The 11,776-nt window shown below is 45.2% G+C and overlaps 1 pseudogene across 1 annotated transcript; it reads right to left on the minus strand.

The window, feature by feature from the left end:
• LOC117089925 lies at positions 1 to 2,509 on the minus strand (annotated as a pseudogene). The gene is made up of 3 exons (XR_004439804.1): positions 1,751 to 2,509; positions 1,285 to 1,451; positions 1 to 993 (listed from the first exon to the last, which is right to left on the minus strand). The product of XR_004439804.1 is annotated as a 60 kDa heat shock protein, mitochondrial-like (transcript).
• Between the last annotated feature and the right edge of the window lie 9,267 nt (positions 2,510 to 11,776).

An 11,776-nucleotide genomic window follows, 5' to 3' on the forward strand; every position in this document is an offset into this window, starting at 1 on the left:
AATTATCTGGAGGCATGGACACTGACAGCAGTAAACCATTATATATTTTGTCAACTGAAACCAGTAACTGATGGTTATAGTGATTTTCAGCCAGCCTTTTCCTTCATTTTCTCCAACTGATTTCTCTGAAGTTACTGCCTTGGGTTTCCTGTCACAGTTCATTAATAAAGGTAAAGCACTAGTCTAGGAGTTAGAACATGCCACCTCCCATACCACCTCCCATTCCACCCATTGCACCCGTTCCAGGGTCCTTCTCTTCTTTAGGAATTTCTGTGACTACAACTTCTGTTGTAGTTAAGAGAGTGGCCACACCAGCAGCATCCAGTAAAGCAGTTCTCACAGCCTTTGTTGGGTCAATAATTCCCCTTTCCACCATATTCACAAAATCTCCAACCACAGCATATAACCAACTTCTGAGGAACTTTGCATAATTTTCTCAACTATCAAAGATCCTTCCTGCATTCTTAGCAATGGTCATTGCTGGAATTTTGAGTGTTCTTTTAATAATTTCTATACCAATTTTTTGATCTTTATCAGCTAGAGTCAATGAGTCCAAGGCTGGAATGCATTGAAGCAGGGCACAACCCTCCCCAATACAATGCCTTCTTCAACAGCAGTTCTTGTAGCATTAAGGGCATCTGAACTCTCTTTCTTTTCATTCACTTCAACATCACTTGTCCCACCGACCTTCAGCACAGCTACTCCATCTGAAAGTTTTGCCAGCCGTTCATTCAGTTTTTCCTTTTCATATTCACTAGTTGTGACATCTAACTGCTCAATGGTTTCTTGAATACATTTTTTCAATTTGAGCTTTGTCACCTTTTCCTTCTAAGAGCATGGCATCGTCTTTAGTCACAATGACCTCTCCAACGTTTCCTAAGTCATGAGACTGAACGTCTTCAAGATTTACAGTTAACTCCTCTTCTCCAAACACTGCACCACCAGTAGCAATAGCCATACCTTTAAGCTGGTTCTTTCTATTGTCACCAAACCCTGGAGTCTTTTTTTTTTTTGAGACGGAGTCTCGCTCTGTCGCCTGGGCTGGAGTGCAGTGGCCGGATCTCAGCTCACTGCAAGCTCCGCCTCCCGGGTTTACACCATTCTCCTGCCTCAGCCTCCGGAGTAGCTGGGACTACAGGCGCCGCCACCTCGCCCGGCTAGATTTTTGTATTTTTTTAGTAGAGACGGGGTTTCACCGTGTTAGCCAGGATGGTCTTGATCTCCTGACCTCGTGATCCGCCCGTCTCGGCCTCCCAAAGTGCTAGGATTACAGGCTTGAGCCACCGCGCCCGGCCTACCCTGGAGTCTTGATTGCCACAACCTGAAGACCAACCTTTAGCTTGTTCAAGACGAGTGTACTTAGAGCTTTTCCATCAATGTCTTCAGCAATTATGACCAAAGGCTTACGGTGAGCAGTGGCAATTTCAAGAGCAGGTACAATGGACTGGACACTAGAAATATTCTTTTTTTTTTTTTTTTTGAGACAGAGTCTCACTCTGTCGCCCAGCCTGGAGTGCAGTGGCCGGTTCTCAGCTCACTGCAAGCTCCGCCTCCCAGGTTTACGCCATTCTCCTGTCTCAGCCTCCGAGTAGCTGGGACTACAGGCGCCCGCCACCTCGACTGGCTAGTTTTTTGTATTTTTTAGTAGAGACGGGGTTTCACCGTGTTAGCCAGGATGGTCTCAATCTCCTGACCTCGTGATCCGCCCGTCTCGGCCTCCCAAAGTGCTGGGATTACAGGCTTGAGCCACCGCGCCCGGCCAGAAATTTTCTTTTCACTGAACAGAACATTGGCATCCTGGAATTCACATTTCTGACCTTTTGATGTATTAATAAAGTATGGAGAAAGCCTAGATCAAACGTCATACCTTCAATAATCTATAATTCATCATTCAGTGTTTTTCCATCCTTTACTGTGATGACACCCTTTCTTCCAGCCTTTTTCATTGCACCAGAGATTATATTGCCAATTTCTTTGTCTCCGTTTGCAGAAATCGTAGCAATCTGTGCAATTTCTTCAGGGGTCGTCACAGGTTTAAACTGCTTTTTAAGTTCAACAATTATAGCATCAACAGCTAACATCACACCTCTCCTGATTTCCACTGGATTAGCACCTTTGCTAATCTTCTTAAAGCCTTCCTTGGCTATAGAGCGTGCCAGTACAGTAGCAGTGGTAGTGCCATCCCCAGCCTCTTCATTTGTGTTATTGGCAACATCTTGAACAAGTTTAGCTCCAATGTTTTTATATTTATCCTTTAAGTCAATTGACTTTGCAACAGTCACACCATCTTTTGTTACTCTGGGACTTCCCTAGCTCTGCTCAATAATCACTGTTCTCCCCTTTGGCCCCATTGTAACGGCTACAGCATCGGCTAAAAGGTCTGCACCTTGAAGCATTAAGGCTCGGGCATCTGCACCAAATTTTACATCTTTGGCATAAGCCCGAGTGAGATGAGGAGTCAGTACCCTGGACACTGGTCTCATCTAAAGACTGTAGGTAACCAAAGCATTTCTGTGGGGCGGTGGCAGGGCGTGCGCGCAGCGAGACAGGTCGTCACTGGTGAGTGAGGGCTAAAAATTTTTATAGAGATGGGGTTTCACTATGTTGCCCAGGCTGGTCTCAAACTTCTGCACCCAAATGATTCTCCCGCCTTGGCCTTACAAACTGCTGGGATTACAAACATGAGCCACCATGCTTGGCCTGCCTTCTTTAAATGTCAATGCAGGTTTGCTATCATCAACTTATTAAAATGTGATTTTGAACATAAAAATATGCTCACATTAAAACTACATGGAGTAGGGCGGGCATGGTGGCTCACGCCTGTAATCCCAGCACTTCTGGGAGGCCGAGACGGGCGGATCACGAGGTCAGGAGATCGAGACCATCCTGGCTAACATGGTGAAACTCCGTCTCTACTAAAAAATACAAAAAAAAACTAGCCGGGCGAGGTGGCGGGCGCCTGTAGTCCCAGCTACTCGGGAGGCTGAGGCAGGAGAATGGCGTGAACCCAGGAGGCGGAGTTTGCAGTGAGCTGAGATCGTGCCACTTCACTCCAGCCTGGGCGACAGAGCGAGACTCCATCTCAAAACAAACAAACAAACAAACAAAAAAACTAGCCGGGCGAGGTGGCGGGCGCCTGTAGTCCCAGCTACTCGGGAGGCTGAGGCAGGAGAATGGCGTGAACCCAGGAGGCGGAGTTTGCAGTGAGCTGAGATCGTGCCACTTCACTCCAGCCTGGGCGACAGAGCGAGACTCCATCTCAAAACAAACAAACAAACAAACAAAAAAACTACCCGGAGATTCCATTTCTCACCTGCCAGACTGGCAAAAATCCAGAGCAAGAAAAAAAAAAGATGAAAACACTCATACATAAAAAACAAATAAAAGCCCTTTCCTGTACCCTAGATTCTTCTCTAGATATTCCAGTTTTCCCCATAATCAAGAGTAATTTATATTTACTAACTGTATGTCCTCATCTCTCATTTGTTTTTCTCCACTCACTTTTAATTGCATTCCAAGTTATGTTAGAGTTGGGAAATTACTACTGGGTTATATTTTGAAAGCAACATAATCAGATTTGCATTTCTGCAAGATCACTTGTGGCTATACTGTAACGAATGGAAGGGAGTAAAACTGATGGGAGATGTAAATTAAGAAGCTTCACTAGGATAGTAGCAATGGGAATGAGAAGTGGATGGATTTGAGACCCATTATGGTATGTAGAGGATAAGGAAGCAGGAGAAATAAAGGATCACATGTGAACCTCTAGCTGAACAATGGATTTTTATGTCATTTTAGAGATAATAAGTCTCCAGCCTGAGCAACGTGGCAAAACGCTGTCTCTACAAAAAATACAAAAAATTAACTGGGCGTGGTGGTGCACACCTGTAGTCCCAGCTACCCAGGAGTCTGAGGTGGAAGGATCACCTGACCCCTTGGAGTTCAAGGTTGCAGTGAGCCATGATGGCGCCACTGCACTCCAGCCTGGGTGACAGAGTGAGACCTGGTCTCGAAAAAGAAAAAAAAGCTGACCTGGCCGGGCGCGGTGGCTCAAGCCTGTAATCCCAGCACTTTGGGAGGCCGAGACGGGCGGATCATGAGGTCAGGAGATCGAGACCATCCTGGCTAACAAGGTGAAACCCCGTCTCTACTAAAAAATACAAAAAACTAGCCGGGCGACGTGGCGGGCGCCTGTAGCCCCAGCTACTGGGGAGGCTGAGGCAGGAGAATGGCGGGAACCCGGGAGGCGGAGCTTGCAGTGAGCCGAGATCGGGCCACAGCACTCCAGCCTGGGCAACAGAGCGAGACTCCGTCTCAAAAAAAAAAAAAAAAAAAAAAAAAAAAAAAAAAAAGCTGACCTGACCACATAAAGAGAAAACATTTCTACATGGCAAAATCCACAAATGGAAAACCAAAGTCAAATGATAAACTGGCAGGGAGAGGAGAATGTATGCAACTCATTTCATAAAGAGCTAATTTCCATAATATGTGAAAAGTAACAGCCGGGCGCGCTGGCTCACTTCTGTAATCCCAGCACTTTGGGAGGCTGAGGCAGGTGGGTCACGAGGTCAGGAGATCGAGATCATCCTGGCTAACACGGTGAAACCCCGTCTCTACTAAAAATACAAAAAATTAGCTGGGCGTGGTGGCGGGCGCCTGTAGTCCTAGCCACTCGGGAGGCTGAGGCAGGAGAATGGCGTGAACCCGGGAGGCGGAGCTTGCAGCGAGCCAAGATAGCGCCACTGCACTCCAGCCTGGGCGACAGAGCAAGACTCCGTCTCAAACAACAACAACAACAACAACAACAACAACAACAACAATGACACTGTTTCCCTCCAGGGAGGGAAACTGGATGGCTGGGAAACAGAAGCAGGATAGCAACTTCATTATGTGCCCTTTTGAATTCTAAACCAACTGAATAAATAAAATAAAATGGCTCCAATAATGAGTTGACTACTTGAAAACTTTGATGACATATTTTTTTTCCCTGCTTGTGCTTCTATATTAAATTATAATAATTGTGTTAAATATTGTGATTCTATAGAGTTCCTTAAGCAGTTTTTGGTTTTTGGTTTTCTTTTTTTTTAAGATGGAGTCTCGCTCCGTCGCCCAGCTGGAGTGCAGTGGCGTGATCTCGGCTCACTGCAACCTCTGACCCCCGGGGTTCAAGCAATTATCCTGCCTCAACCTCCTGAGTAGCTGGAATTACAGGTGTGCGACACCACGTCTGGCTAATTTTTTGTATTTTTAGAAGGGACAGAGTTTTACCATGTTGGCCAGGCTGGTCTCGAACTCCTGACCTCAGGTGATCGCCCACCTCAGCCTCCCAAAATGCTGAGGTTACAGGCGTGAGCCACCGTGCCTAGCCTAATTTTGCTATAAACATAAGAACATGTTTCATACTGTTCCAGACAAGCCAGGAAATATGGTGATTCTAGTAATAATAAAAAATGGAGGCCAGGCTCAGTGGCTCAGGCCTGTAATCCCAGCACTTTGGGAGGCCGAGGCGGGGGGATTACCTGAGGTCGGGAGTTCGAGACCAGCCTGACCAACAGGGAGAAACTTCATATCTACTAAAAATACCAAAAACTAGCCAGGTGTATTAGCAGGTGCCTGTAATCCCAGCTACTCAGGAGGCTGAGGCAGGAGAGTCGCTTGAACCCAGGAGGCGGAGGTTGTGGTGAGTTGAGATAGTGCCATTGCACTCCAGCCTGGGCAACAAAAGTGAAACTCCTTCTCAAAAAAAAAAAAAAAAAAAGGAAAATAACACAAATATTCACCAGTAAGGGACTTGTTAAATAATGATACTTTAAAAACAAAACTAAGATGATATTTCAGAGAAACTTGAAATCAAGTACTGGTACCATTAGCAACTATCACAGAAATTTTATATGTAATATTATTCCTTTAATTTAGCACCTTCACCTACTTTTTATTGTGAATTTTCATCTAATTAAATTAACTAAATTGGAACAAGAAATGCAAACAAGGGAGTAAATATACTTAACACCAAAAATCTCTTTTCTGAGTGGTAGTTACATAAATTACCTGATGATCTAAAATTGTATTATCTAAAACTTTCCTGAAAATCAGTAAACTATAACGACAGTTTTTTGCAAACTGACAGGTCAAAGCAGGTGATGTAAAAAAATTTCAAATTATATAAAATCTTAATAAAATATGGCTTATGGAGTGTTTTACTTAGGTAAATGTGGTTAAAAGTTAATTTAACCTAGTCTTTTAGAGAAGGGTCTCATTTGCTCACTATAGAGTAATACAAGATTCTGACATCTTCCATATTCTTTAAGTCAAAGAAAAACAAGTATTAAAATACTATTTCTCTACCAATAACTTGGAGAAGGGAAAAAAGAAAATCCTATCAATCAAACCCTGAAGGTATTTTCTTTTTGCTATGTCAGCAAAGGCTTTCAAATTCCTTCAAATTAGCTTTTGCCTACAGACTTTTCTAAATCCTTTTTAGGAATTCTAGCAAAATCTACATTCTTTTAGTATATTTTGTTGATTAAGACTTGCTATAATCTACTTTAATGGCTACTGGAGAACCCAGATTATAGAAGATATTATTTGGCAAAATAGAGAAAATGCATGTTAGGCATCATAAACGGACCAGTGTGATGATACGTTTTTTTAATAGGCTTATATTTATATTTTTTCAGTCCTATAAATTTTCATTTTGTTATTGCTAAACGAAAGAAGAATTAGGAAAGCACACTGGAGTAGATCACAGACATGCTTCAACTTTTATTGAATTTCATTTACTCTATGAAAGTCTAGCATCAAGTTAAAACAGGCATCTCATACCTACATCCCCAGTTTCATTGGTCCACATTCTTTTTTTTTTCTTGAGACGGAGTCTCACTCTGTCACCCAGGCTGGAGTGCAGTGGCGCGATCTTGGCTCACTGCAACCTCTGCCTCCCAGGTTCAACTGATTCTCCTGCCTCAGCCTCCTGAGTAGCTGAGATTACAGGTGCATGCCACCACGCCTGGCTAATTTTTGTATTTTCAGTAGAGACGGGGATTCACCATGTTGGTCAGGCTGGTCTCGAACTCCTGACCTTGTGATCTGCCTACCTCAGCCTCCCAAAGTGCTGGAATTACAGGCGTGAGCCACCGCGCCCAGCTGGTCCACACTCTTATACCCACGTTTCATTCCAACCCAACTAGAGGTAGAATCCCTCGAATGTTCCTCTCAGGCTCTGTTTATTCTTGTAGAGCCCTCTGTCTGAAACACCTCTCATGCTTTAAAAACCAGCTCCTGGGCCGGGCGCGCTGGCTCAAGCCTGTACTCCCAGCACTTTGGGAGGCCGAGGTGGGCGGATCACGAGGTCAGGAGATCGAGACCATCCTGGCTAACACTGTGAAACCCCGTCTCTACTAAAAAATACAAAAAACTAGCCGGGCGAGGTGGCGGGCGCCTGTAGTCCCAGCTACTCGGAGGCTGAGGCAGGAGAATGGCGTGAACCCGGGAGGCGGAGCTTGCAGTGAGCTGAGATCCGGCCACTGCACTCCAGCCTGGGTGACAGAGCGAGACTCCGTCTCAAAAAAAAAAAAAAAAAAAACCAGCTCCTGGCCGGGCGCGGTGGCTCAAGCCTGTAATCCCAGCACTTTGGGAGGCCGAGACGGGCGGATCACGAGGTCAGGAGATCGAGACCATCCTGGCTAACATGGTGAAACCCTGTCTCTACTAAAAACTACAAAAAACTAGCCGGGTGAGGTGGCGGCGCCTGTAGTCCCAGCTACCCGGGAGGCTGAGGCAGGAGAATGGCGTGAACCCGGGAACCGGAGCTTGCAGTGAGCTGAGATCCAGCCACAGCACTCCAGCCTGGGTGACAGAGCAAGACTCCGTCTCAAAAAAAAAAAAAAAAAAAAAACCAGCTCCTGTCAGCCAACATTCCTCTTCTATCCCAGTGGCCCTTCATCCCCAGCTTAGATGTCCCCTCTTTATACTTTCTTCTGCATGTCTCTACATCACAGCATTTTTCATTAGGAATTTTTTTTTTTTTTTGAGACGGAGTCTCACTTTGTTGCCCAGGCTGGAGAGCAGTGGCGCGATCTCTGCTCACTGCAAGCTCCGCCTCCCAGGTTCATGCCATTCTCCTGCCTCAGCCTCCCGAGTAGCTGGGACTACAGGCGCCTATCACCACAATTTTGTATTTTTAGTAGAGACGGGGTTTCACCGTGTTAGCCAGATTGGTCTCGATCTCCTGACCTCCTGATCCGCCCACCTCGGACTCCCAAAGAGCTGGGATTACAGGCGTGAGCCACCGCGCCTGACCTTCATTAGAAATTTTAAACATAAACTTTCTCATTTCTCCCAATAGAAACTGGTTTATTAAATTTTTAAAATTCTGGATTCTCCAGCACTGGACCTGGCATACTGAATGCCAACAAATAAATATTAATTCAGTTAGTGGAAGCTGATTATGTCAGAGCCCCAAGTACTTACATTTTACCCAGTAAAATACAAGTTTATCTTTTACAAATGGAGAAACTAAGGCAGAAAGGAGTTTGTAACAATAGTATCATTAGCAAAGATTAATGAAAAAAAAGTGAACTAATCTTTTACTTGGACCAATTAACATCCTAGCTACAGTCTAAACAGTGGAACAGACCGGGTGCAGTGGCTCACACCTGTAATTCCAGGACTTTGGGAGGCCAAGGTGGGCAGATCACGGGGTCAGGAGTTCGAGACCAGCCTTGCCAACATAGTGAAACTCTATCACTACTGAAAGTACAAAAATTAGCCGAGCATATTGGCGGGCACCTATAATCCCAACTACTTGGGAGGCTGAGGCAGGAGAATTGCTTGAACCCGGGAGGCAGATGTTGCAGTGAGCCAAGATCATGCCATTGCACTCCAGCCTGGATGACAGAGTGAGACTCCATCACCAAAAGAGAAAAAGGGGAAAAAAAAGAGTAGAACAAATGAGTTTCTTAATCATAAGAAATAAACAATCTCCAAACATCAATTTCCTATCACAGAGGATTTAGGTTTTCTTTTTTTTTTCTTTTTTTTTTTTTTGAGACGGAGTTTCACTCTTGTTACCCAGGCTGGAGTGCAGTGGCGCAATCTCGGCTCACTGCAACCTCCACCTCCCGGCTTCAAGCAATTCTCCTGCCTCAGCCACCTGAGCAGCTGGGATTACAGGCATGTGCCACCACATCTGGCTAATTTGGTATGTTTATTAGAGTCAGTGCTTCTCCATGTTAGTCAGGTTGGTCTCAAACTCCTGACCTCAGGTGATCCACCTGCCTCAGCCTCCCAAAACGCTGGGATTACAGGTGTGAGCCACCGTGCCCGGCCCAGATTTAGCTTTTCTTAAGGATTCAAAATCATTAAGTCCAATCCTCTCTCACATACCACAAAACTCTGGCACAGCCATGGACTAACCTAAAAATCCACTGTTAGAGACCCAAAAAAACTTTCTTTCAGTTATGAAAATCTTCATTTATAGCTGCCCCTGTCATAGTTGGCTAATAGTTTTGCACAAATTAAACTAGATGATGAGTATTTTTCAAATTAGAAACAAAAAGAGGACCTGACCCTGCCAAGCTTTAACCACCTGGGACAACAAACTTGTTCTTCTCCAGTATCTTATACTTTACACAGTACCATTGGCCTCCCAAGTCACCAGTTCATGCTCCATCCTCATGCAAAGAAAGCAATATTGTATTGGAGACAGAGTTAGTCCAAAGGTCCAAGTGCAGCTGGAGCTAGTTTTCTAAGCAAAGAACCTCTGCTTCCATGCATAGATCTTCTTCACTACCCAAACAGTTCCTATTAGCAGAAGAGTGCTAGGAGAAAGAGAGTAAGGAACTCATTAGAGTATAAAGCTAATTCAAAGAGGCGGAAATAGGAAATAAAGGAAGCAAATTAATTCTGGGTAATGTTTAGAAATTCCTTAACAGGTGGTATTTTTCTCTTGAACAGATGAAAACGCTTCAGATAAATCATATTCCTACGAAACAAGGATAAGATTCGTCTGTTATATATGAAAAAAACTAATGCAGGATTGAGTTTACACTATCAAGACCCAGAACTCTGCCTCTTGGGCAAAGCCAAGCATAAAGCAGCAAGCCGCAGTCCCAGAATTAGACAGCTTTCCACGGACAGGAGAATGTATACAGCAGGCACAGAATGACTATAGAAGAGAAAAACAAGCAAAAACAAATGTCACTCCATCTGGTTTTAAACCAAATAAGCCCTCCAATCCTAACCAAGGCAAAGGAGAACTGCCTTTCCACAGAACACACCATACTGGTTTCAGTATTTGTTTTCCCACGGGTACCCTTGAAACTCATTTTAATTCAAAAACGAAAACTATAAGCCAAGCACGGTGGCTCATGCCTGTAATCCCAGCACTTTGGAAGGCTGAGGCGGGCGGATCATCTGAGGTCAGGATGAGACCAGCCTGACCAACATGGCGAAACCCCGTCTCTACTAAAGACAAAAAATTAGCTGGGTGAGGTAGCACGCGCCTGTAATCCCAGCTACTAGGGAGGCTGAGGCAGGAGAATCGCTTGAACCCAGGAGGCGGAGGTTGCAGTGAGTCGAGACTGTGCCATTGCACTCCAGCTTGGGCAACAAGAGCAAAACTTCATCTCAAAAAAAAAAAAGAAAACTAGTATTTTGTGAAACAGCCAGAACTATCACAAGGAAAAGACTCCCAGTACTGTATCATAATACTTCCACACACATAAAATACCTCCTTTAGGGATGGGGTCATTTCTCTTGGGATAATTCAATTCAATGCTTAATTTTTGGGAAGGGCTGCATGAAGGAGAGACTTGTAGTTAAAAACAAAACAAAACAAAACAAAACAAAAAACGGGTCTAATTTCTGGCTTTGGTACTTACTAGCTGGGTTACCTTATGCGAGAAGTCTTAATTTCCGAGTCTTAGTTTCCTCACCTTCAAATTGAGACTAATAACTAAATATGGACTACTAAATATGGACGCTGGGTTAGGCGCTGCCGAGATACAAGGTGAAAATTCTAGCTGCAAATGGCAAAAGTCCTGAATGTTCTTAGATTTCAAAATGCTTTTTGTACATCGCCTCTTTTCTGCCCGTGAGGAGGACAAGGGCAAACAATTAAAGTAGGAAAAATGTAGGGAGCACTTCATGGTTTATAAAATATTTTTCTGCGTGCCACCTTATTCTAATGTTTTAACTTTCCAGATTTTAAAACAAGTCCTACACCAAATAAATGGTAGAGGGACACAAACTGGAACCAGGCATCCTAACCGCCAGAGCGACCTTCCTGAGGTGCTGGTCGGCTGCTTCTGCCCGGGGTACCCAGCAGCCATCCTGCCCTCCACTCAGCACCACCGCAGGTCGGCCGCGTGCCACGCTACTCGCCGGATTATTGGGCGCTGGTTTGGTCTTCGGAGGTCGAGGCTCTCTAAGTGACCTCCTGAACTGGGCTCACTCTTACTTGGCCTCCTCTCTCGAGGCAGCACCCTCCTCTCTAGCGAGAACTCCATCGTTCACAGCCCCACGGTGTCCCCGGGGAGCGCCTCCCGCCCCCACCGGCTTTGCTTCAGCTTGTCCTCGCCTTTCCAGCCCTCAGCATCCGCGGACACCCGCGCTCTCGGGGTCCACACGGAAGCGCTCGCGGGGCCCACGTGGAAGCATCCGCAGGCTGTCGCAAGAGCCTACCGTCTTGCTCTCATTGGGCAACCTTACCCTTTCCCTGCCTCAATGTTTTTGCTTCCTCAGTGATTGGACCTGGGCATTGTCCATTCCAGCTCCC

This window comes from Trachypithecus francoisi, unplaced genomic scaffold (genome assembly GCF_009764315.1).
Source record: "Trachypithecus francoisi isolate TF-2019V2 unplaced genomic scaffold, Tfra_2.0 Lachesis_group11, whole genome shotgun sequence".
Classification (NCBI taxonomy): Eukaryota; Metazoa; Chordata; class Mammalia; order Primates; family Cercopithecidae; genus Trachypithecus; species Trachypithecus francoisi.